This window comes from Trachinotus anak, unplaced genomic scaffold (assembly GCF_046630095.1).
Source record: "Trachinotus anak isolate AG129_WGS33_773 ecotype Australia unplaced genomic scaffold, CSIRO_AGI_Tana_v1 ptg000026l, whole genome shotgun sequence".
NCBI lineage: Eukaryota > Metazoa > Chordata > Actinopteri > Carangiformes > Carangidae > Trachinotus > Trachinotus anak.
In genome coordinates this window covers 462,089-488,389 of record NW_027273877.1, presented here as the reverse complement: position 1 = coordinate 488,389, position 26,301 = coordinate 462,089, and the positions used below count along the sequence as shown (strand labels likewise).

The following is a 26,301-nucleotide window of genomic DNA, read 5'->3' as shown; positions in this document are numbered from 1 at the left end:
TTCTGGAGTTTACTGTCACGTACAACAGGTTACTATATTAGCAAGACGTTATTCGGGATCAGTAGGTTAGTTGTTGCTGGAAAAAAGTTCAAAGGATTCACAATTTTGAAAGTTAATGCTCATATGAGCATGAAAAAAGTTTTTGCTCGTTGTAATCCTAATTCACTTTCAGTTTAATGGATGGAGGTCAAAATCCACTGTCCTCAAAAATGTTGACATCATTAAGTTAATATGAAGCTTTAGCAGTGTGACTTACTCATGTGTCCAAAAGAGAGAGACTTTTGAGTAGAATTTCCCTCTTTGTTTTCCCCTGGATGGTTAATGCTTGATGAATTTCAGTGCAGGGATAGTAACACAAAAGTGAGACACTCACTTGGTTGTCTCATTGCTACAACTTCACATAAATGTTTGAATAGATTATGCAGATAACCAAAACTGCTTTTCCATTAAAAGTGCATCTCTCAACGAAATATGAACAAGTGATTACAGCAAGTAAAACCTTACCGAACCGAATTTAGTTTTGGTTTGTTTTTTCCATACCATGAATGCAGCATCAATCTAATGTCACAAGTTTGTTCATGTCGTTGCAAACATTCACATCGGTTGGTTTGTCCTTTTAAATTTAGGTGTGATAACCATGAATGTCGTCCTTTGGCTGATATGATGCGTCCATGTTTCCAAGCTGGATGTACGAGGGCTTTCAGAAAAGTCCAGTCCAGTTAACATCAGTAATTTCAATCTGGATGTCAACATGAATGATATTTACAAGTCAGAAAGTGGTAACTAGGGTAACTGGATGAAATACATCACAGCTGGACTTCATCCTGATTGGCTCCCCTCACTAAAGATTTGCTGAAAACTGTCCAGTCAGGTCAGTTCATTGCTTTTGAACCAGAAAACCTTCACTCAGCAGGTTCACCTAATTTAGGTCAAATTAGTATTGTGATGACTCTTCCTATTTAATTCAACTTTAAAGTACATTTGCAACAACATTAGACTGAGGAAAATATAAAACAAAAATATGAAATGTTTCATCATAGTATCTGTTAAGATTTAATTTCCCTCTAAAAATGCAGTGAGACTTTCACCAGTCAAACTCCCAGTAGGTGTGATAGTGACCAGACCTCCTCCCGTCCTCTCTCTCGCCCCCCCACTGAGCAAGCCCGCATGTCGTCCCCAGGTTGCGGCAGCCCTAATTAAAATGTCCTTCCTCATTATCATCGATTGCCCCGCGCATTTTGGAAAACAACTGCAGTGCTGAGCTCTGGCAGCGGCGGTGACGGCGGCCAAATATAGACATGTGACACTGGTCTTTAGCCCCGTCAGATGGTCCCAGTCCGACATGAGAGCGAGAAAAGTGGGGCAGCAGCCGAGTCTCCCCAGTGAACGCTGGACCACAGCTCACACACACACACACACACACACACGACCGCAGATGGCCGGTGCCCCATTCCAGGGTTCATCAGCTACAGCAAGAAAAAAAAAACACACAAGAAAACAAACTTCCAGTCATTAAGGGAATGATTTATTCATTAACAAGTGTGTGTTGTCAAGAAAGTTTCCTGTTCATTTAATCTGTGGTAATGTTTATAAATGTTATGTATGTAAGGTGAGTGAGCATTTTACATTCTGCATTTCCTTCCATCTTCCCCGTCTTTAAAATCTGTCTGCAGACCGATCTGTTTAGACGAGCCTTTAGCCTCTTAATTATCATGAAGAAATAACTGCAGCACTCCATCTTTTATTTGTCTCGGTTTTATTTGTTCTCTGTGCAATGCTGTTGTGATATTTTAACTTGAATTAAATTCAGCTTTTTCTGCTGCCTGCTGCTGGAAACATCATCGATGAAGGCGTTAACAGTAGAGCCAAAACAATCAGCTGAAAGACGCTAAAACACTCCACAGAGCTCCGACTAACTACAGAGTCAGGATAACTGTCTTACACATTACACATAGTCTTCTGACCCATTGTACATATACAAAACATTCATTTGTGCAGCAGTAAAACTCCTTCAGGTACAGTGGTTTCTGTAATTGACCGAAATGTTCAAGTTTTGGTTTAAAAATATCCAGCAACAGAAAAAGAGCTCAGCACTGCAACATGTTGCCATCAATCATTCATCAGCCAACGTGGGCACTGAAACACGTCAGCCAATAAATGATTCATGGGAACATATTGGATCTTTTTTCCTGATTTTAGATATTTGAATTATAGGGCCCTGTATGTCCTATAGAAAGGCAAATACCCCACTTACTTCCCCTTTAAATGCCAGTGTGCATGTTTATAATCAAGGTTTCAGGCTGCAGCCGCTTGATGGACAGATGGACGGACGAATGGACAGACTGAGTCAGACAGACAGACACACAGGCATGTCAGAGGAGGCACGTTGCCGGCTGGCGAGGCTGGAGAGAGGGAGCATCTGCCGGCGGGTTTGAGGAGCAGCCATGGCTTCTGTGAATCAGGATCTCCCCTGACGCCGCTGGCGAGCCAAAAAGGGGCCACAGCGGTGCCAACGGGTCAGGGGAATCACAAATGGTTCAAAATATCATCACCTAAAAGGGCAGGATTATCGAAACCTTCTGACATATATTTAGCACAGCACCTCCAACATATCTTCTTCATGAAAGGCAACAATTTAAAGTGAAAGTCTGAGTCTTTCCTAAGTCAGAGTAGGAAGAGTGATGTCTTATTTCTTTCTGTAGGTGCCATGGTGCTAATGCTGCTCTATTCTAACTATTCAATTCCTCTATTTATAATCAGAAAACACAGCTGCAGTATTTAAAGAAGGAAGGTTTCTAACCTCGCAAGTAGATCAAGTAGTTCAGGGTTAGGGGCAGCGTTTCAGACTTTTTCTAATATTGTTTATTCTTCAGGGATCTAAAACTGACTCTAGTCAAACAATCTGAGATGGAGGAATCACGGCTTATCGAGAAGCGCAACCTGTGATGAAGGCACCTCAAGTCGACACAGCTTCAGTTTCAGGGATCGTAAGCCAAAAAGGTCAGGAAGCCCTGTATCACTGCATGTGGGAATAGAAGAGACAAACTTCTTCTTTAAAAGATTTTTGTAGCGAGTAAGATCCAGAAAGTGAGTTTTGAAAGCCACAGATCTCAGCAGGTGAAGTTTGAGCCATCGGTACTGATCAATGACCCCATCAACCGCCAACAGATAAAATTACAGTCATTTTGTCCTTTTGGTAAAAAAAAAAAAATCATATTGCCCCTTTAACAGAGGAGATAAAAAAGGCTTTAAGGGCAGAGTGCAACACCACAGTCACACTCGTCCGAATTCCTCATACCCGATTGCCAGAGCTTGCCCGAGTGCATCTCCTCCCTGCTGGTTATCTACGGAGAACCATAGAAACCCGAGCGGAGGGGGCGCTTACCAAACACAGCCGTGGCCCATTTGACCACAGGGGAGGCCTGTCAATGGCCCAGATAGTTCTGGTAATTTCTCAGCGTTGACTCTGCTGCTGCTGCTGCGTTTTACATATTCAGAGACGGAATCGAATATGGGGGGACTCCCTTTGTTCTGGCGTGTGTGTGTTTGTGTGTGTGTTTGTGTGTGTGTGTGTGCGCACTGGATCGCTGGGGCAGGGGCCGCGTTCTCCTCCACGGATACGCCTTGAAGTCAAGAAAAGGCGTAAGGTATATTTGAAATACTGAGGAGAGGAAAAGAGAAGTAAACAGGATTAGCGTTATCAGCTGCACTTGCAAGGGAATGCACACACACAAACACACACTCTGTATATATTTGAGGATGCAAACACATACACTCACACAAGGAATTGCAAATGAAACATGAATAAGTAAAGCAATAAAGCATTCTCTTGATACGATGGTCTCAGTCAGAGAAATATTACTCTGCTTGGACCATGTGGGCAAATAAGTGTTTTTCTTAATCTAAGTAGTCAAGCATGATTCTGAATGGAATGATAATTGACCTAAATGTTTCTCTTCTGTGAAGCCAGTGACAGCAACTCATGGCTCATAATGCCGTGAAAGCGCAGGAGGTGAATATGAGGGAGGCGCCGATGCTTCAATTGCAACCAAACAGACGATCAGTTAAAATAAAAAAGCACGCTCGCCACTCAAAACGTCAAGAAAATGAGCACGGGTGCGTTTCCCCCCGCGGCGCGTTGAAGAATGAACGTGATTTTCTGAAACTTGTTTCTGCGTGTTTTCTGAATATAAGATATCAGAGGGGCCGTTATTTTGAAAATCTCCCACCCCCCCTTCAATCCCATCCTCTCCTTTCCCTGCCCCCTCCCCCCACAATACAAGCGGCGGATGGTGCTAATTTCAAAAACATCATCTCCTCCACGCCGAGTTCAGGAAGTTGATTTATAGACGGTGCTCGTGGAGTTAATTGCAGTGCATGACACCAATCAGTCTTTGGGGAGATTTCTAAGGCGAGCGGGGATTAAATCGACACCCAGCACAAACAAACAAACAAACAAACATATTCATATCTCCCATATTTATTTATCAATGTTTTAGATTGCGCTCTGCCTCCAAGATTGCCCCCTTTTTCTGCCGAGGATTCAATAAGTTGACAGAAACATTGTCAGCACCAGGGTGTCGCTTTATATCGGCGCTGCCAACAGATCTGTCTTTGGGAAAATGGAAATGTATGTGTTAAGCACGCCCAAGTGATGCAGACCCCCCACCCTCCCAGCACCCCTCCCTTGTTGGATCCTCGAGAGTTGCTCCTCCACGAAATGATCATCGTTGTGTTAGGAAGCATTCATCTTGATTATACAGACAGCAATGCTTTGATAATGATCTGCGGGAGACGGTCGTCAGAAGTTTGTCAAAAAACACTAAATGTCAAATCCCCGGCGGTGGTATCTAACTATCTGGTGGTGTGACACAGGCTGTCATGCGCACACACACATTAAAACACACACACACACACCCTCCTCCCCTCCCAGACTTGGCCAATGAGACGTATGCCTCTTATTTCCTCCTGTGCCTCCTCACTGTATTGCACTGAGAGAGATGGAGTGGAGAGCACGCAGCTGCAGACCAACAACAGCAGCAGCAGTGTGTCTGTGTGTGTGAGAGGTTGTCTGGCAGAACACGTATGTTCAGGGACACAAAAACACTGCAGGAAAATGGAAACGAAATTCTGCACATTTGTTGCAAAGTTGTTAGAGCTGTTTGTGTTTACGTGACCTGTGTTTCTTTCGAAGTGGGTGAAGAAAGGTGATTTAAAGGACAATCATTCCAACACCGGTGTTAATATGGTTTCAATCAACGTATGAAACAATCCTTGACAACATACATGCTGTGTCAGCTCCTGGCCAACAGTGAGTCTTTAAAGAGAAATTGTGTGTGTTTTTTAACTTATTAGATTTTATTTTTGCTCTTGTTTCTTTTGCTTATGATGATGTTGGACTCACCACGTTGATCAGGGTCAGACAGGTTGAAAACGAGCTGAATTATTATATGAACCGCTTTATCTGGAGGTCAGACCTGAAATGTTTGTAATTATCCCTGGAAATGTGTGTGTGCAGCTACAGCATGTTAGAACAATCATCTATTACTGTTTATGTCCTGCAGCAAACAGCATTCAACAGGAATTACATCATTTTAAGGAAGTAAAGGGGCTAATTCATGGTGACCTTTCAAGATATTATAAAAGGAAAACCGACTTTTTCATTTGTGTTGTTTCAAAAGTAGAGCATGAAAGCTCATTTTTGCCCTTGACAATAATTGTTTGACCAACCTTTTCTAATTTGTTTCCATTCATAGGTCATGTGATGATTATTGAGCCATCTCCATGACAACAGAGCAAACTCCAGTTGCTGATGAAGACTGAAATGAGGTCAAAACTTCCAGACAAAAGCAAGTAAGTGAACTCAAGTTAAGCTTGGCTGTTTGTCTATTGTCAAATGTCAAAAGATGCATTTACTTATCAAAATTTCTGTCATTGAATCGTCCCCCATTTTAATCTCATTCTGATCCCTCCATCATTTATCTTTCCCTCAGTCAGTCAAGTGAAAACACAGTCTCAAAGTGATGTTTCCAAATCTTTAAATTCATGCTGCTTCTCTAACTGACCTGAGGCAGAAAAAGTGACTAAGTTACAGATATACACATATATAGGTATATATATGTAAAATACAGCTGGATCAGCCTCAGTGGGCCGACAGACTCTCCCTCTCCTGCACGCACAGAGCAGCTGCTTTATAATTTAAATGTTAATGACATTACAGGTTTCACGTCTGTAGTCGGTGGCTTTAGGAAGAGTTGATCACGCTCACAAATGTGGACTGGCACGTACCAAACAGTAAACGAGTGGAATTCCTCTTTAAAATGCTAATTAGTGCTGGCTCAAATCTGTGTGTGTGTGTGTGAGTTTGAGTGAATGAAAGCACTTCACGGCCAGGCAGCCACTGTATATGCATGATCGCTTGTGTATGTATGTGCAGCTTCTAAATGAACTGCCAGCTTTCAATACGATTACACCATGTGACCTTTTAAAGGAACTGACATAATTTACAGGATTTAGTTCATTATTGAGCAACTTTATGCGACGTGGGCTTTTCATTTTTGACAAGCGAGATCACAGGAGAGCTGGAAAAAAATATTTAGTGTCATTTCAGCTTCTGACTGAAGTTCATTGTTAAAAATCTGCACTTGTAGTAGATTGAAGGAGGTTTAAACTCAATAAATCCCTTCCACTTTCGTTCATACCATGAATTTGTCAGCCCCGAGTCGCCCGCCACCCGCCTGCCCCCCGTGTTTGTTTTGTCCCCACATATGGCCAGAGCGGCCGTGCCCGCCACCCGCCACCGTCGCTGACAGCCTCCCTGGCTTCCCGGAGAGCAGGCTAACATCTTGAGTGGGTACAAACGTGGACCGACCCTCCCTTTGGCTGACGTCCAAACTCTGTCTCGCATCTTCTGGGAGAACAAGAGGAGAAATGGAACAACTGGTTTTAATGAAACAATTACAAGACACTAATTATTATGTTAATGTTTTGCTACTATCATCAGCCACCGCTAACAGCCTCCTGCACCTAGAGGTTCAGAGCCTGCCGCGTGTGTGTGTGTGTGTGTTTTTCTTTTCAGCTAGGTGGGAAGATGGACGTTTTTCAGCAGGCAGCCATGTGTATGGCAGGAATGTGTTGAAATGTAAAAAGGGCCACAAAGCGCCGGCTGTTGTCACTGAATGTCAGGTACATTAATTCCCATAATGCTCAGCACAAATAAATTAGCAGCAGGGTTGCCAGTGATTCAAAGCCATCAGTTTTAGGTGTGTGTGTGTGTGTGTGTGTGTGTGTGTGTAGGAGGAGGAGGGGAGGTGGTGGGTAGGCTCAGGAGACAGGGCTGGAGGCGAGAACACACACAAAGCACAAAACACACACACACGCACACTCAAATAAACACATGCATCATGCAGACACATGAACACACATGTAGACACATGCATCACAGGCTCGCTCTCCTTCCACACACACACACACGATGAGCAGCGGTACACTGTGGAGGTCATTGTTAATGCAGCAGTTGTACATGTGTTGTGCATTAAAGGATAATTCCGCCTTCCTGCAGCTTGTGGAAGCACCAGGTAAACGCGTTTGACGCTGCCGCTCTGTAAACAAACATAAAGCAGCCGCCGCTAACTGTACGTTAACGTGACTGCAGCAGGTTTCAGACCTGCAGAGCTCTGACGAGGCACAAGTCTCATCTTCTCCCCGCACCAGACGAGCTTCTCGTACGGAGACTGAAAAACGGATCTTTTCCTCCCCTTTGACAGGACCATGTGGGGAAGCAGAGCCTGATGGTCTGTGAAAAGCCACAGACACAGCAACTTTTATAACTGTCATTTATGAAGCGAAACAACTGAGTGTTCTGTAGTTTTAGCTTCTCACATACAAGGATTTGCCTCTTGTCTCTTTTCTTTGCAGGCGAAAAATGCAAGAAACTCCATATTATCAAATATTGTCCAAGTATTATTAAGATAATATGTTTCCAAAATAAATCAACCTGATTTCATGTCTCTATTTCGAAACTTTTTGCACTACGATAAAGAAAAATTAAGCCAAACACTTGATGCAAGTTGCTTTGCATTCATTTAGATTTAAATATTTAGTTTTCTCCCACTTTTCTAAAAAGAATATAAGGATTGAAAACTCCACACAGAAAGTAACCAGGACGTTGTGTTGTCTCCATTCACCTCTGTCAAAACAAAACTGTCTGCTGGATAGGTAAGAGAAACTTTTACTGCGATTTGGGTGAAGTGACCCTGTAATTATAAGACCTGACCTTTAAGACAGAGTGTTTGTGTCCATCACTGCGCTCTCAGCCAGGTCTCCCTTTGGAAGACAGAGTTTTATTCTCGGTGGGACTACCTGGCTGAATGATGGGTCCATGAAAGGAGGAACAATGTGCCAGACTGTCTGCCATAAGTCAGTGAAAGAGGTGATTCATGAACAGTGGGCACTAGGTCTTGGCTCGGACTCTTTGATTGAAACCTGTTTAGCCAGAACTACTAATTTCATTACATGGTGTCAGCGCACACTGAGCGGCTCCTAAAGGGCCCGCTTTGAACTCTCAGGGCCCAAACAATGACATGGGCCAGTCAGGGGGCCTGATGGGAGTGTGACGGGTCGGTGGTGGGTTGAAAAACAACCCCCCCCCCTTCCCAAAAAAAAAGGACGAAGGTTTTTCATAATGCTGAAGTCTGTCAAATATTTTGATATGTCCCACACACCATGGTGCAGCTCCTCCTGGGCTCTTTGCCTTTCAGCGGGGGAACAATTGACTTTCTTCACGTTCAAGTCGTTCGCCTCCCCGCCTCCAGGCAAAACCTTTCATGAGGAGCCATGGCTTGCCGTTGCAGCTGTTCCGCTGGGGTTCTTCCCATGGACACCGTGGATAAAAAGTCTTTGAGGAAGCCACTTCAGTTGTGTGGCCTTGCAGGTTTCTCTCTTTTTTTTCTCTCTCATCCAAAACTTGGCTCACAAGAAACTTTGGGTTGTTTTTTCTTTGTTGGGTCAGAGTTGGCCTTGACTTGATCTTTTTTTCTTTTCTTTTTGTCTTTGTCAGTGTGATGATACATTAACCAGCACAGTGATTAGTTGAGTCCAGAGATTGGCTCATCATTTCTGTGCACTCAAAATCTGGGTGCACTGCCTGCATTTCAGGAGCTGCTGCATCACAGACAATTATTCAGTCTTCAAACTTGAATTTCCTTAGGGTCAGATATTTTGACTTCTTTTCAGCGCTCCAGGCATTTACGAGAAATGAAGGGGGAAATCTGGATGGATGAGGCTGCCGCTTTAGTTTCAAGAAATGGACACAAAAAGAGAGATTTTCAGTTTTAAGACTGAAAGTTACTCCTTAAGATGGACATTTTTTGCAGTGTGCACAACATTTTACAGCCAGTGAACATCCTCTCTAGCAGAGAGACTTCCAGAACATGCACCATGAAGGTAACTTTGTAAAGTTCACTGCAGATAGAGTAGGCATATGAATATTCATGAAAAATTACCCGAGCTCGCCGTGCCTGATAGCGGACCCTTTTCTGCTGCGGTATTAGGCCTGTAAAAGAGATGAAAGGCTTGTGAACCATCCCCACTTCCTTGGCCTTATACTGGGACACAATGGCCAACCAGCCGCTCAATTAGTCTGCCATCTTAGACTGACTGTTTGACAGGTCTAGCTAATTGTTAATCCCGCCATAACTGTTGCTCAGAGTAATTAATCATGTAACAAAAGGGCTCTCAGTGAGGCAACCCCACCAGTGCGGATGTGTGTCAAACCAAGAGGCGAGAGCTGAGAGGGAAAAAGCATCGGTAAAGGTTGTCCAATTTACACCCGAGGTTGATCAACAATATTTAATCTTCATTTGCAGCACCTTAGCGGTGGCGAGCGTCTGCGCCGCTTGTTTTTCCCGGATGTAAACAAGTGCGTGCGTGAGATCTCCTGGCTTATGTAAATGCGTCTCCGTGTGAGCTCCACATGCACGGGTTCCAGGGGTCAAGTACCATTCATCATGAGATGGAGTGTCATTTTCTCCACTTCATACGCAGGCAGCTGCTTAAGAGGAGCAAGAGAAAAGGAGGTATTCTTTGAGGGGCGAAAGAAAAGGCAGAGCCGAGCACAATCCAGGCTTCACAGAGGAGACGGTGGGGAGGTGGGGGGGCGAATAGGAACACAAGGTGCCACTGTGTCAGAATTTAAATGTGAGCACAACCGGTGATGTCATTCACCTCCCCAACCCCACCTCAAGTCATAAGACAAGCCACATTCCTGGGAACGGGAAACGGACACAAAGAGCCACCGTGTTTTGCAGTTTTGCAATACTGACTCATTTCTCTGTGACCCATAAGTGATTTTTTTTTTTCTCGGTGTGTCCAAATGATGATTAATATCTGTTCTCTATCTCCGTGCCGAATGGTCGCAGCAGAAAACAAGAGGAACTCTTGTTTGGATGAAAAAGGAATTCTAGGCTCCCAGGCTATGGGATCTCATAAAGGCCAAATTGGATAATTTGAGGGAAAATGGACGTAGGTCATATCTCATCTCCATCTTCTTTAAAAGCTTTAAAGATAGTCACACAAGAGATCTGGTGTCCATGTAATTTTCCAAGACCTTTCTCAGCCACCAAGAATTTGTTCCATATCATTTTTGCTTAGTACAAAACCAGAAGTCAAGGCAGATTCACCTCGTCCACCGACAGAAGGATCTCTTGAAAGTCTTTGTAATTTTCCGACAGTGCACCAGTCCTTCCCTCTGTGAGTAACAATCAGCAGTGCAACACAAGCAGCCGAATATGATAAGAGCTGCGTTATTACTACGGCAAAAAGAAGAAAACCTGATGATTTGAGCAACAAAACAAAAGCCTCTGGGGAGCCACTGGCTCTCCTGCCGGCCAATCCACCTCCTCTGCCATTGCAAAGGACCAAAGCACAATACCACACACAAAAACCTGCAGACAATAAACAGAAACAGTAGGAATCTTTCCCTAATTTGACTTGCTCCACAGGTGGTCACCAGCTGCATACGAACAGGTTACTGGGGGCCCCAGTGGAGGAGCAGGGATTTTCATTTAAGTGGAACAATGGGCAACTGCTCAGGTCCCAAAACCAGGAGGTCGTTTCTCGTTTCTCTCCCTGTCTCCTTTCTTTTCTTTTTTTTATTTTTTATTTGGCAGTGCCTGGAGGTAAGTTGCGGCTCCACGGCAGCAGACAGTGAGGTCTTTTGTCTCTACGTCTGTGCACAGAAATGGGGGCTATCAGAAATTCCCCCTGTCTTAGTTCACATGATTCAATGAGAGCCCTGTGTGTCAGTCTGAGAGCTGTTCTTTTCTTGTCTATTCATGTCGTACACCGGAGGGAAAGACCCAGCTATGCTGATGACTGGAGGTCTGCTTTAACTCATCCAAGAAGACAACAAACTGTGCAGAGCTCGAATTAATTTAACTCATAATTATACGTCTTTTTCATTCTGATTGGAGCTTCAGTCAAGCCCAAATGTTAAAGATATGCAATGGTCATTCACTTAAAGTCCTTGAAATCCATTAAATTTGCTACCATACCTTTGCTGAAACTATCTACCATGGCATCTACCAAGGATCCAGATAAACAGATAAACAGTCTTTTGTCTTTGGGCTCAGGCTGATGATTCAGAGGCAGACACATGGTCAGATTCAGGGAACTAGTCTTCAATGAATGATGGCTCTAAGCAGAGGATGTCTTGCAGGCAGAAGGGCTTTTCCAATAATCCCAGCCTAAATCTTGTGCATGAAAAGCCAAACTGCACTCCTGAGGCAGAAACAGACACCTGACCACCCAACAAGAGGAAGTAAGTTAGCACACGTACTTGTCATATTGCCATTTAAAAAATACACCATATGAAAAAAGTCAAGATTCCTCAAGCCGGAGATTTTCTCAGATGATGCTACCAAAATTTATGGTAAAAACTGCACAGCATTAAAACAAAAAGACTTTATAAAATGTAACATATTAAACTCTATGGGCCCACTGGGAATTCAACACCATTAGATCTCTGGTATATAAACTAAAATGAACAACAATTTGTTTTATGCAAATTGAGGATTATATTGTCCAAAATTACAGGGAGAATTGTTGAATTCGTCATTGAAACAGCCTTGGAAAGAAACAGTTTTTCCTGGCAGTGGCAGAAACGGTGGTTGCTGGCAAACAGTGTAATCATTGGACTCCACTAATGTTCATTCTGCTTGGTTTACAACATATCAAACCACTGATCTTCCAAAAGTGAATAAAAATAAAAGTGAAATCAAAGAAGAATGACTTCATCTGAATCGGAGTCACTTCATTTATCTGTTACAATCCCACAAGAAAATCTAAATGGATATTTCTTCGCCTTGGAACCAAATTTTTTTATGAAAGCAGAAACAAATAATCACTGGAGTAGTAGAAGAAGAAATGGGTTGAGCGAACTCACCAATCATGACACCTGCTTTAAGGCATCACTTGAAAAAATCTAATTTTGGGTTCTAATCTATTATTTAATGCACTTTAGACTAAACTCAGTCTAACACATGTTGCAAGTGTTTGCAGGTTTGGACAAGGCCTGACGATACAACACGAGGTTTTATTTTCCAGAAGCTCTGAGGGGTTGGACAGGATGTAGTTTTCCTTCAAAACTGTCAAATTAGACACGAGTTACAGTTACATGAAAGCAAAACCGACTAAAAGTAAATGTAAAAGAATTCTGATTATGCTTGTTGCCTCTAACCACGAGTTCTACGACTTAAATTATGTATTTTTAATGTACTTCTATTATTTTTCATCCTTCCCTCAGAGTTCATTCAAGGCTACAGTTGACAAGCTGTGGCAGCAGCACGCCGTCCCTCTGGGTCACCTTTAACTGCAGTGAGGGCGCTCAGCCTCTCCTCCCCGCGCCCTAAAATAAAACTTTCATCTCCCTCTTCATCGCATCCTGAACTTGCCCCCGCGTCCCTTCATTTAAATTCACACAGCTGATGTTTGTTGTGAACAGGCGTTGTCAGAGAGGATAAAGAAAGGTTACCTGGTGGCTGAGAGCGAGATGCTTTACACCAGCAGATTTATCCACACTGATGTTTTGATGTCACCACCGGCTCCTCCAGGCGCTTTGCTGTTGTAACGAACCAAACCCCAATCAAATCTTTGAAGTAGTCATGTATGCCTAAGTGCCGTCTACCTTAATGCTAAATAATTAGCAAGCGAGCGCGGCTCACTGGGATTGCTACCTCAGGGCTAAACTTGCTTTTCCTGCTTTGATCATTACGTTAATTAAATCTGGCTCCCTTGACAGGTCGGGGGCTAAAAAACAGGTAGGTGTCATAGGCACCTCGGCAGAGACAGAAGCACCTGGTGTGTGTGAGCGCTCCAGCTGTCAGCGGCGATGCCTAAAGAGTCAGACGGCGGTGGCGTTAATTCGAACCGATGTCCCAAAAGGGGAGGGGAACAACTCAATCGTAAGACACCCCGATTCTCCAGTCTGGAGGCGGGTGAGGCTGCAGCTTTGCGGCAGCTTTGGCCAGAGGAGGAAAGAAGTCATGTTGTCAGACCTCAGTGTCAGCTCGCGTCATAACCAGCGCCTGGGGGACAAATTAGAAGTGTGTTTCGAGAGATGTGTCAAAAGTGTTCTCGGTCCACATCACAGCAGAGAAATCGTGCAAAGAGGGACCTAAACCAAAGTCAAACGCCAAGGGGGGTCAGAGGAGGGACTCACCTATGATTTATTTAAATCAAAATGGCTCAAAACTATGAATAATTACACAACTGTGCATTCGTGTGTAGTCTTTTAAAGTAATTATTCATGTAGAGCTTGTTCAGGAGGTCAACGTGAGACTGTAAACACCACATGGGAAAAAAGAGTTTAATTCTCAACTCACTAATCATAGTTTGTGTACAAACATTGCAACAAGCGTCAAAGGTCACATGGTTTCCTGGGTTCCTTAACCAATCCAATTACAGGATTTCCCCTTTCTGCATTTGCCTACAGTCAAATTACCAGCATTTATGTGTTAATAAGAAATTATAATGAATTTGGTCTCTGTTACTCTGTCAGGCTACATGTGGCTCCAGCAAGGTGCTTTATCAGATTACAAAGGCTGCTTGTGTGTAGCCTGAGAGGCAAAATCCAGGGCAAACAGAGTCCAGACTGCTGGACATAAAACTGATGAATACATGAGCCCTGACAGGACTGAGTCTGAGTGGTGCCACTTAATTGGAGGCCCAACCCAGAGTTATGTTTTGTACTTTATCAGTGACCTTAATTTAGTTTGACTAATAAAACTTATTTTTGACTGTGAATACAACACAAGACACGCCTTGATACTGATGCTTGCATCTGTATAAACCTTCCTGCTACAAAATGGCCTGACAGAGTATCTGGTGTTGGCTTGGGTAGCCTGCTCGGAGCTGGCTGCTGCTCACAGAGCTTTGGTGCACAGGTGGACCACTGTCAAAGTTGCTCCGATTTTCACTATTTCAAATGTGGAAAAACATAAAAAAGTTCTTGTTTATTTTCCTTTAACCCTCAAACCGGCTGGAAGTGAGTCTCTCCTCCACAGCAGCTGACACAGGCCTCACAGCAGAAAAACCTCCCCGCCCGTGATGAAAATAAGACAAATGACATTAATTTCATATGAAATAATGTAGACTGTGCTTGTTGGATCTGCTCAATTTCAAAAACAGCTTTCTGCCTGAGCCCAGCGGCCTTTCCTCCACATCCTCATCCAGCGCCCCACACCACAGAGCGTTCAGTAGTAATTAGTGTCTTCAATATGTTTAACCATCCCACATACCTGTTTAATCAAACCATTTTCTGGGCATGTATTCAACCTTCAAAGGCAGCGTTTGAAAAGGACTCGGAAAACACAAAGCAAGTCGTCTCTGAAGCTCCTTTTGATCTAGATCATTAACGTTTTGGAATCAGAAGTTGACATAAGGCCCAGTTTTGTTGCCGCACTCCTGGATTCATTTCTGTGCAGTGGAAGTTGAAGATGTTTGGAAAATTGCTCCGATTATAGTGTTCATGTGCCATTTGATACCGGTTCCAAGAACAAGGGAAGCTGCAGCCAAACCAGACTACACCAATAAGAGCTGGCGGAACTGGCCGTCCTTTCATAGACCACATGGTCTCTTTACCGAGTGGACACATTTTATTATCATGGTAATCGACTTTGTAATTTTGGTGTGAACAGCCCCACCCTGCTCCGTTTACAATGGAGAGATCTCAACACCAATTAAAGCAGAGTGTATCAAGGAACAATAGTTTACTAGAAAGGACAAAAGAACTGGACTTTGAATATTTAAAAGGCCAAGGTTTGCCATTGTCCATCAAAATAGTCATATTTTAGAGTAATTGCTGTTGTTTTGCTGTTTTACCTTCCTAGTTCTGGTAGATCAGCTCATTACAGCTCAGACAAACCTTCACTACACTGATACAACTTGTAAATAATGGTTGCCGCCAACATACATTAGCTCAAGGTTTGGCTGTGGGCATCAAAGATCAATTCCATCGTGAAAAAGTTGATGCATTGAGGGATGCGTTCAAAGCAAGCTAATGGGCATCGCTCTCCAACAGGGACATCAAATGACGACACAATACGATCTTGGATTTCACAAAGACGGTTTGGAGAGAAGGACGGGCCTCCCACACTGAAGCTCGCTCCATCTCCAAACCTTTTAAGCACGAGCCCGTCCTCCTCCCAACTTCTTTGAGACCAATCCTCTCTGCGACAGGCACATCAAAACTGAAAAGCACTCATCATCACATCATCAACTCACTCTCCTGTCTCTTTCAGTCTGTTTCTCCCTGAGCCTCGAAGCGGCGACGCCTGCGCCCACGGGCAGCATCTCTGAAAATCACAAGAAATTCATTTCCTCCCTGGATGGAAAATAACAAAGGCATTCCTCATGACAGGCCCCTCTTCCTGTCATCTGCAGGCCACAAGTCTACTGATCTATTAATAGAGACCCCCTCCTCTTTCCTTCTTTATCACAACCAGACTGCAGAACTCTCATCAGGTGATTCGATTAACAAATTACAGACGGGCAGGAAGTCTGTCAACAATTTAGGCAAAGGTAAAAATAAATAGAGATACTGTACACTCTGCTTTTGGAGGGGAGGGTGGTTGTGGTAGTATACACCATTAAAAATGCAGTTTGATTACTCTTTACTCAGTAGCAGATTTCTGACCTAGTTCACAGTAATTAGGTTTACACTGTTCAGCCACTTTAGTAAACAAGGATATTTTCCTGGTGAGATAACTTCGCAGCAGCTCTCGATATCTTGGCACAGAGCCTCAGCAGGATTATCTTCAATCTGAAGGAGATACCTATCTGTTATGTTGATATTTCTGTTTTAATAACAGCACTCTGTCCCACCGGAGAGGCACAGAAAGAGCTCGTTGTGCTAAGATTTTCATGTTCTTAGTGATTGTCACTCACACAGTACATACTTGTGACTTGTGACCTCAGGTGTGTTTGCTGTCGTATGAACTCGTGGATTTAATGATAAATAACAAACTCACTCTGTCTTTTGCAAGAAAATATTTCTCAGGTTGCAAAAAAGTTCATTGTGGACGGTCTGTGGTTGCATTAGTGCTGAGTGATGGGCTGCGCTCTCATTCTTTCCAATGCAAACATATGAACAGGACAAAGTCGGTGCAGCTAGATGCTACAGTACATCCGTCACCCATCAGCGAGCGTGTGCAAACTGCGCGACAGACAGACAGTCGGTCAGTCCATCACAACAGTCGATCGTACACTAATATCTCGGGGCATCAGCAGCTATTCCAGAAGCAGAACTAACAAGTTAAGCCCAAACACTGGGTTCGCATGGCAGTGGGGGAGTTTGTGAATGTGTGTGTATGTGGAGGGGGGTGAGGGGCATGCATACATCAAACAGAGACGGTCGGTCAATATTGGGGTATGGAGAATCAACACGCTTTTTTAAAGGAGAGGCTTATGCTCAAACATCACAGTGCCGGTTGCCGGGCCTGAGCATTTCCCGAGGCCCGGATCGCCATTTCTCATTTGTTGCATTAGCAGGAAAGACGGCGTACAAATAAAATTTCCCTGAGCAAAGGAGGTATCTTTGCATACAAAACAAGGCTGTGTGTAATTTTCAACGGGGCGAGAGGGGAAATGAAAGTGTACGAGTGGAGGGAGAAATATCACCTTCATCAGCGCTGTGGACGCAGTCAGGAAAACACATTTAGGAAATTAGCATTTTTGACATAAAGTGTTTTAAGAGGCAAACTGTTGTGAGAATGAGCAATGTACAGGGTCGAGGTTGGGTTTAGGAGGAGAGAGCAGGGTTTGGTGCAGAACTGGCACTTTTCTTTGTTTGCTTTCACAGAAAACTTCATCTCACCTGAACTGACGGCTGTCCTGGATATTAACGAACAAAGTCGTGCGGTCATAAAGTGCAAATGTGGGCGCGTGTACAGCAGCTCGTGCCGTTCAGTTTTAAGGGGAAGAATAAAATTTTCCGTCAAATCATTTCTGCCTCTAAAACAGACTCTACTTTAACTCACACTTCATTTTTAGAAGCCCAGTTGAGCTTTATTGGCCATTCTCCGGAGCACAAACACACACAAACAGCCATTCCTCTTCAAAATATTAGAGCTGGTACTGATTGCTGCCACCTGCGTTATCACACAGGCTACTAAACAGATGCGGGAGAACGATCTCGGTGTAGAAATCACAGCTGAGACGTGGCGTGAAATCTGGCAAAATGCTGAAAGAATCTGTTTGAGCATAGAGAAGAATTCAGCGCCGGCTACATGTCTCCCAGTTGAAGACATGAGAAAATTCCCAGTCTCTGCCCACAATGTAAGATGAGAGAAGACACCTACAACCAGTGCATGTGGTCTGGCCACAAAATAGTACACTACAGGTCAAATATAGTGCTGGAGCTGAGGAGTATTTTTGGTGTAGGGTGTGATGTGAACCCTCCGCTCTCAGTTTTCCTCGTGGAAGAACTGATAATGGAAACTATGCAAGTCTGTTGTCTGTCACGTTCCAGTTATGCAAACAAAAACAAAAAAGTGCAGCATTCACCTTCGTCCTGAACCTCTTCATTTCCTTATTGACAACAGATGGAGTCAGTTTGATTCATGCTTTCTCTTTAGGTCAGAGGTCAGTTTAGCAATGTATTTGATCAATAAATTTCCACATAACTCCCTCACACCTACACCCTCTCCTTGTGTGAGACCAAATCCACTGATTCAAATGCAAAATCATTTGCAGGTCAAAATACATACAGGCATCGTGACTAAAGCTGAGCTAAATATGGATGGAAAAATAAGTTTTTAGATGCCTCAAAGCGTTCACTGACTTTATGTCAGTAGGTAGTGGTGCTACGAGAGGATAAACAAAGAAATACTCCTGCATATCTGCATGCACTCTTTTTTAAAATGCACACATCCCAATTACTCAAATGGAAAATTCTTTACATCAAAGTTTAAACAAACCACCGAACACAGTTTTGCAGGTTATTTGCAGGTGAAAAGATGAGGCACTGTGAGATGATTAACAGGGAAATATTTACCTTATATATTCATCATAAATTTCAATTAGAAGGCCTCAACTTGAAACAAACTTTCCTGTTTGAAAAGTGGAGTTTATATTTCTCATAACTGTGGGTTCAGTAGCTTTTTAGTGACCATTTCAACATATAGTTAGAACAGGCTTCATCTTAAAGTAATTAAAATGGTGTTGAGGTCACAAGTTAAATTTGACATGATTAACAAGTAAAGAAGGAAATGATAATTATAGACTTTCTAATCTATGCTTTTCTCACGAAATTTAGACATTCAACCTGTGACGAGTTTGTGGGAACCTCTGAAAAAACCTTTATTGTTTGACTGATTTAAGCCAGAGATACAGCCACTTGATCGAGGTCTCAGTGGCTGTAACACCGACACTCAGATGTGTTTATTTTTCCTTCCTTATCTCTGCAAACTTGTCACCTTGCATTCAGGGATTCATGAGTAAGGGAAAATTCCTGACTTCCTCTGCAGATTCACACTGGTTGGAGCTCCAGCAGCGCACTGCCATCAATGAAACCCTCTCCCTCCACCTCTCCTTCTTGTCATGCCAAATTGTGTTTTACAGCATCTGTTCATTATAGATGGCCGACATGATGGATTTGGTCATAATATTAATGTAAGACTGACACAGCAGAGACATGAATCATGGCCGACTTTATTTCAAAGCCAGCGTTTCATTGGCCCACCACTAAAAAGTGATATATAAATGTCAGCGAATGGCAGCCGTAAAGCATTATGAAGTACATTTGATGGTGCATTTTCACCGTTATCAACCCGCTGTTATTTACTAATGCGTCTTCTTCATGTGACAGTTGCTGTGGACGTCCATGTTGGTGTCAGTTGTAGGTTGTGTGCTTAAAGAGACTCTACCTTTTGTCTTTTTCAGGTGCTGGTTCAGCAGAGAGAAGATGAAAAGGTAAGAGCTGCCTGAGAAAGAATGTTCTCATATGTCGCGTTGGCCTTCGGGTATGGAAGTCCAGCACTGACTTTAAATTGAAAGCATTCAATCAAATTGAAATTTAATTTCCCATATGTGTGTATGATGTATGGCAAGGGATCATCTTTCTTTTCAAACCGTGAATTCATTGGTGGTCATTGGGTTTTGTTATCAAAAAGGTGAAAATTTGTCAAAAGTCAATAACACAATAATGAAGATGGAAGTAGATTTTAAGATTTTAAAAACAGAGGATCTCATTTACTCAGAAATATAGCGATCAGTGTCTTACTGTAGAAGAAAACACAGAATTAAAAACAAATATAGGGCCAACCTGGTAACATCTGGCAAAGCGCCTTTGATACCAATATCTTTTTTTTTTTTTTTCAACTTCAGCAGCAATAATGATTTTTATTTTTTGTGTGTGTGTGGTGCATAATGTTCCAGAATATCATAGGTCATGAATTTCTGCTTGATATAAAGGTTTTAATCGACTCCTGTCACTTCAAGGCTTCCATATAAGGCTGTCAATGGAAGGAACAGGAAGAGGTTCTGTAGACTAAAGCATTTGGGGCTAATTGTTTGAGATAAGACGAGCATGTTTACATTCAAGTTGGAAAACAGATCTCACATGTACTGTATGTTTGGGCTGTAATAATCAATCTGGACAGCAAGCAGCAGATCAAACCTGTATATATTTCTGCTCAGACATGATTCAGTCCCAGTGTTTGGTATAAACTCCTCAAAATCAATACCCTCAGACCCACTTGAACTTTGCCCCTTAGCTAATGTGGACCGATTCTGGTCTCATTCTAAACAGTATCACTGATAACACAGGCAGTAAACAGCCCACAACACCTTCTCCATAGCAAACACCTCGAAAGCTTTCTCTGCATGAGTGTGCTGCTCTCAGAATGAATCAGTACAGATTAGTGACTACCTGCTTGTAATTGTAAGCAGGCATGTAATCCTCTGAAATACTGAAACAGCCGTGGAATGTGATTACTTTCAGCTAGTTTGGGTTATTCATCCTAAAAAACAAAGCAACATGCAGTCAAACTTGCAACTATTCCTCAAAAATGGATTTAATTGACACGTACATTTCCAAATTAATAGACCATTTCAAATCTGTCACCTGTCCTGTCATCTTCACTGGAAAGAAAAACTAGTTTAGAAACTCGACATTTAGTTATTTTATTTTTCCAAACCAACAAATTGCTCAGAACTGTTTAGGTAAATTAATTGTTTAAAAGTTTCAAATCGTAAATAGTTTCAGGACTAATTACATTAATCAACAGGCAAATATTATGATTAGATGATTAGAAATGACTAATTTTGCTGAATTATTTTGCAAGAATTCAAATATTTCTCTTTTCTGTCATTGTAAATCTGTTATTTTACAAAAACAATACAAAATAAGCTATTTGAACTAAATCTTTCAGTATTAGTCCTGTAGTTGCAGCCATACTTGTAAACATAAAAGGTTTGAGTGATTGTTTGGACTTGACGGAAGACGCCCCAGCCCCCTCACATCGGTATAGATCTGCGTTAAGTTACTGAGTGTATCTTCTGTTAAAGTAATGTAAGATTAAAAAAACGTGACCACTGACATGACAGTGTGACAGCCAGAAAAAAAAAGGGGGGAACAAATGAAGGAACTGCTCTGAACTGAAACTGAATCCTTCCATTCAGCAGACTGTATGTGAAACGCCAAACGTCCGTCTCGTCCCGTGATTGGCTGCTCGTCAGTGACGCAGTGAATTGGCTGAAGGTTCATGTCAGTTAATGGCATAATCACTGCAACTTAAGTGGTCAAGTGGCCTGTTAGATACGTGTGTGTGTGCATGTGTGTGTGCATGTGTGTGAACAAATTCTCATCCTGCATCATTCGCCTGGATTCCCTCTGTCGTGTTACTGACTGCGGATAAAAACAATCCTCATCTAATATTTTTCCATGACATCAAGTAATGTAAATTACGGCGGGGTGTTGGTATGTAGTCTGTAATTACACATCACCCCCCTCACTCCTCACTCCTCCTCCTCCTCTTCATTTTGGAGCGTTAGTGGTTCTTATCTTCAGGCCTCGGTCTTCTCTGCCTCCTCCACCTCCAGCTCTGTGCTCGGCTCAGCTCTGCGGCTGCTCCCAGCTCGTCCTGTTTGAAAGACGACTGCTGCACCCTACAGTTTAAAAACTGTCTCTCACTGTGCTGCTCAGCCTCCAAACACTGCTCACCCTCTGCTCTTTATGCTGAAAACTGACCACTGTTGATTTTCCATTAAATATTAGATACAAACGAGGCTCCTCTGGCATCATAGCAAGACACAAACAGAAAAATCCTGACTTTCTGATTCCATTTTTAGTGTTTTTACTAAACTTATAGTTCAGTGTTGAATATTTTCCCCTTAATGAGGAGATACATTTGGCATAAATAGTGAATATTTGAAATATTTTGGCATGAGCATGATCAAATTTAACAATACTTAACATTTACTCAAAACAGGATTAATATTGGCATCATTCTGGGTCAAAATCTGCTCCAGATTTTTGTGTTTTTTTCCCTAGTGTTAAATATCTATGAATTGTGTTTCCTAATAAAGTTTTAAATTTATACCAAAATATTTTGCACTAGCACCGACTCACAAACATGCAGAGTCATAAATGCACAGTTCTGCACACATATGCATAATTTTGTTCTGTAATGCTAAATCTAAGGAAATCAGCAAACACAAATAAAAATACAGTAAAAATCAGAAGCTGTTAAAATACACTTGTTTTTTTGTGGTTATGTAGATGTATTGTGAAAATATTTAAATGTAATATATTTTTTTAGCGTTTAGTATCTGCTTTGGTTTCATACTTTAATATGATAATTTATTTCTCTTTATTCTGCTAATTTTTAATATGTTAACTTTTAGTTGATGCTCTGCTTTGATTTCTGATTTTATTTAAATTCATCAAACATCATCATCATCTCAGGAAGTTTTAATTTTCTTACAATTTCCTGATACTTTGAAAACATTAAAGTAAAACCAGGAAGAGAAATAATCACATTCATCTCTTTTCCTGTCAGCGTTGTTCTCAGTTCAAGGATGGATGGCCGTTATTTTTTTAGAGGTTGATCTCAGCGATTCATCAGTGAAATGTGATTTAATATATATCATCTGGACCTTTAGGTGCTCTCATATCATGGTGCAGCAAAAATATTTCGGTAAAATAAATAAAATTAGCAAAAGACACCTCCTTGTAATCATTTTTGGAGGGAGGGCATGAAAAGTTATCTTTAAAATATTGCTGCCTTTGGTCAAAAATATTCAGTTTTGATATTTTTTGATATCAGTCAGTACTAATTAGAGGATGAATGAATCCTGCTTGCTTCGGGGTCACAGCATTTGACCTTTTGAAAAACTGAAATGTTCCTAGTTTTTATCTCTTTTTATCAGGTGTGAGGAGAAACCTGAGCGCACATGTTGTTTATATCCTAACACAGACTGTAAGTGGAACTGCTCGGTCCGTACAGTCTGGATCTCCTCCCAACAGTGGCAGCATCAGGCTTTCGCTTGTAAATCCCACTTGATGTAGTGGAACCCCCTCTACACACACACACACACACACACACACACACACACACACACACACACTCTTCCTGACAGCCAAGTCTGCTCTGGACAGTATTTCCAAAGCTCTAATTGTACTGTAAGACCATCAAATTGTAAAAACTGCAGCAGAGAAAACAGCGTTAATTACCACAAACTCCTTCATTGGAATATTTGAAGATTCTGTTTGTTTTTTGTGAGGGGAGCTGCAACCTTCGTAATGATAACCTTATTATTATTTCCTACGTCTTCTCCACCTTCGGTCACAACTTAGACTGGATTTAATGATTGTGTGTTTTTTTTTTGTTTTTGTTTTTTTTGCAGATTTTACATAGATCAGGTTAAAGCAATTTTAAATCCTGAAAAGTAAAAACAGGGACTGGTTGTGACTTATCACAGTTGGGATGTTGTCAGTTTACCCTGTTCTGGATTCATAATTATCAATATTCAGTGTCTTTAATTTGACCATTTAATATTATTTTTTTCTAAATATTCACTGTTTCTAGCTTTCCTTCTCCAAACATATAATATTAGTATATTCTTATCATACTTTGATTAGATTCAGTTAAACCTAAAGGTTTTCAAAAACAACCACTTCCCTGCTGTTAAATGATTAAAAAAAAAACATGTCAGAAATAGATGATGCCGACGACCTGTTCAATTCAAAGTGTGAAACATCAGCTGATGATCTCTGTCTCTGAAACCAGCTCGGACTAAAGCAGAGTCTAACTAGTAACCTGTCATCATCAAAGTATGAAAATATCCAACACAGCAGAAGTTGTGAGTCACTTTGTGCTGAGACATTAAAGATCAACCATCAATCACTGTCTATTTAATCTAAAAAAACAAACCGCAGTCTGAAGCATTAAAAATGTCCAAATCAGATTTTAATAGCAAACATTACATTTTCAAAGTGCAGCTGACACCTCTCTCTCCTCAATGTACAGTAGACATTATAGAACATAAACCAGCAATGTGAAGACTATTATATTTGACTCTTCATTATGTAAAATTATGCATTAATTTTTGCAGTGAAATGCAATATCTTTGATACGATACATGCAGTAATATATACACATATGTTATAACATGAACAGTGCATTTCAACACAGGCAGATACATCTAACCACATCACATCATCACAACATGTCAAATAAATATAAAATTATACACAAATATACAATAAATGTTAATGACTCCTTTTTCAGTCTGTTCAGTCTCACAATCAATCTATTTACAACATATGTATAAATGCAATATACTAATCACATCATTATCATACAGTATTAATTAACGACTGACACTAATATATACACACATAATCACATTATGTCATCATTAACATAAGTCTGTAAAATATGCCCTCATTTGCATATATAAACATATGTCTCAGCATCATGTATGTAAAGTCATATAACTATATAGCACAATATAACTTAAAGTGACATTTAAAGTGATTCCTTTAAACACTCGGCAAACAAAATAAAGATTCCAGTAAAGCCATGTCACTGTCACAACTGAGCTACAGAGTTTTCCAGCCTACCTGAAGTCCAGTTCACACCAGAACTGAAACTCAGACCAAAGCAGGCGGGACGACTGAGCCGGGCTGGAAATGTACCACAACTACTGAAATCACACAACTCAGAGACACACAACACTATTTGTCATTTACTTTTGTTTCAGTTCTGGTCAAACACTCGCTGTCAATCATGTGGAAAAAGATGATTTAAAGTCTTATATAGAAACTGACAGCGCAAAGTTGTCTGAAATGTTTCTGACAGCAAACAATACACAGAAAAATACTTTTTTATATAACTGCATCATGCAGCTTTATACAAAAACACTGCAATTTTTTTATAGTTTCCTAGTTAATCAGAGTTATACTGAATTGTATATGTAGGAAATCAGTGCAACCATGTCAGAATATCAACTGCTTTTAATTTCCAAAACATGTAGAATATTTCAGTCACTCGTGGTCTCATGGATACTGTTGTTTGTTGTATATACATGAAACTCACAGTGTAAAGATAGTTTGTGAGCAGCCCTGGAGGTCAGAGCCAAATAAATTAGAGCCTGAGGTTTACGAATCTGTAGAAATGCAGCGACCTGCTTTGGAGCTTCTAGTCAAGGTTTTTGCTGAGTGCGTAGACTGTTGAGATATTTGTTGATCACTTTCGGGGTGAGCTTTTTGGTCCCCGCAGGTTGTGGTGGTTACAGTATTTGGTGTCGTTCGAAACCACAACATCACAGGTTATTTAAGGACGGCCGGGACGTCAGGTGTGTGTGTGGTCATTGCTTTGCACCCCCCAGAGGATTTTATTTCCTGTTGTTGTTCCTGCTGAAAGAACAAAATTTACAAAAAAAGCAATAAAAAAAAATTACAACATAAAACAAATCATAGCTATAGATCAATAAACATGGACTTTAGACGTTTCATGACTAAAATAGATAATGAAACACAGATTGAATGGGCTGGGGCTTATATTCTACTTCTTTTTAAGCTGAGGTCTATGCAGATCTCCAAAATGCCCCAATATGTGCCCTTATTTTGTTGACAGGAAACTTAATTCAAGCAGTGATACTTAATTTGTCTTCATTTTGTGTCTTAAATAGTTTCCTGAGATTACCTGTCACTTGTGTCAGTGGTTGAAGGCTTGGATTAAAACCCAGAGCTCACAAGAATATCAGATTGTGCTTGAGTTGAATTTAATCCAGCTTTGGTGTCTGAGCACTACTGTGCAAACCAAATGTACTCGAGGGAGGAAGGGAAGGGGGGAGAAAGTTGAAGAACCAAGATGGAGACTTGACTTATCTGTGGCCGCCTTAAGTGAAGCCGTTTGGAGATAGACGGAGTAAATAGAAAACAGCGATTGTCGTCTCGCTCTGCCTCCCTCTCCGTAATCTGATTGGGCACGTTCCCCCGAATTGAGGGCAACGCCAAAACAAAAGATCACCAATCAGATAGAAGGGGCTCCCACTGAAGTTCTTGGCATGGTATGAATGCTTTGCCCTCTCATGTGCGCTAGTATCTAGCAGTGAGATTCCCCGTGTCGCTTTTATGTGTTAATCGTCACCGCTCAGTGAGACTATTGTGCTGTCTGCATCGCCGGGGGAGGAAACCGCAAAAAAAAGAGGAGTTTATGTGGGGAATGAATGCAAGTGGCACAGACTGCCAGCACCATTTCACACGAGCTGAGAATCGCCTCATCCCCCCGTTGACGA

General features: G+C 41.7%; 1 long non-coding RNA gene across 6 annotated transcripts in view; it reads left to right on the top strand.

Moving 5' to 3' along the window:
• LOC139609787 (uncharacterized) overlaps nt 1-26,301 on the top strand; it is a 207,458-nt gene that overhangs the window by 134,962 nt on the left and 46,195 nt on the right. For 5 of the 6 annotated variants that reach the window (XR_011685358.1, XR_011685357.1, XR_011685360.1 and 2 more), the window contains 2 exons: nt 5,757-5,853; nt 19,438-19,467. This is a non-coding gene — a long non-coding RNA (uncharacterized lncRNA). Of the gene's footprint in view, nt 1-2,873; nt 3,001-5,756; nt 5,854-19,437; nt 19,468-26,301 lie in introns of all 6 variants that reach the window. The other variant, XR_011685359.1, reaches the window with a different exon arrangement.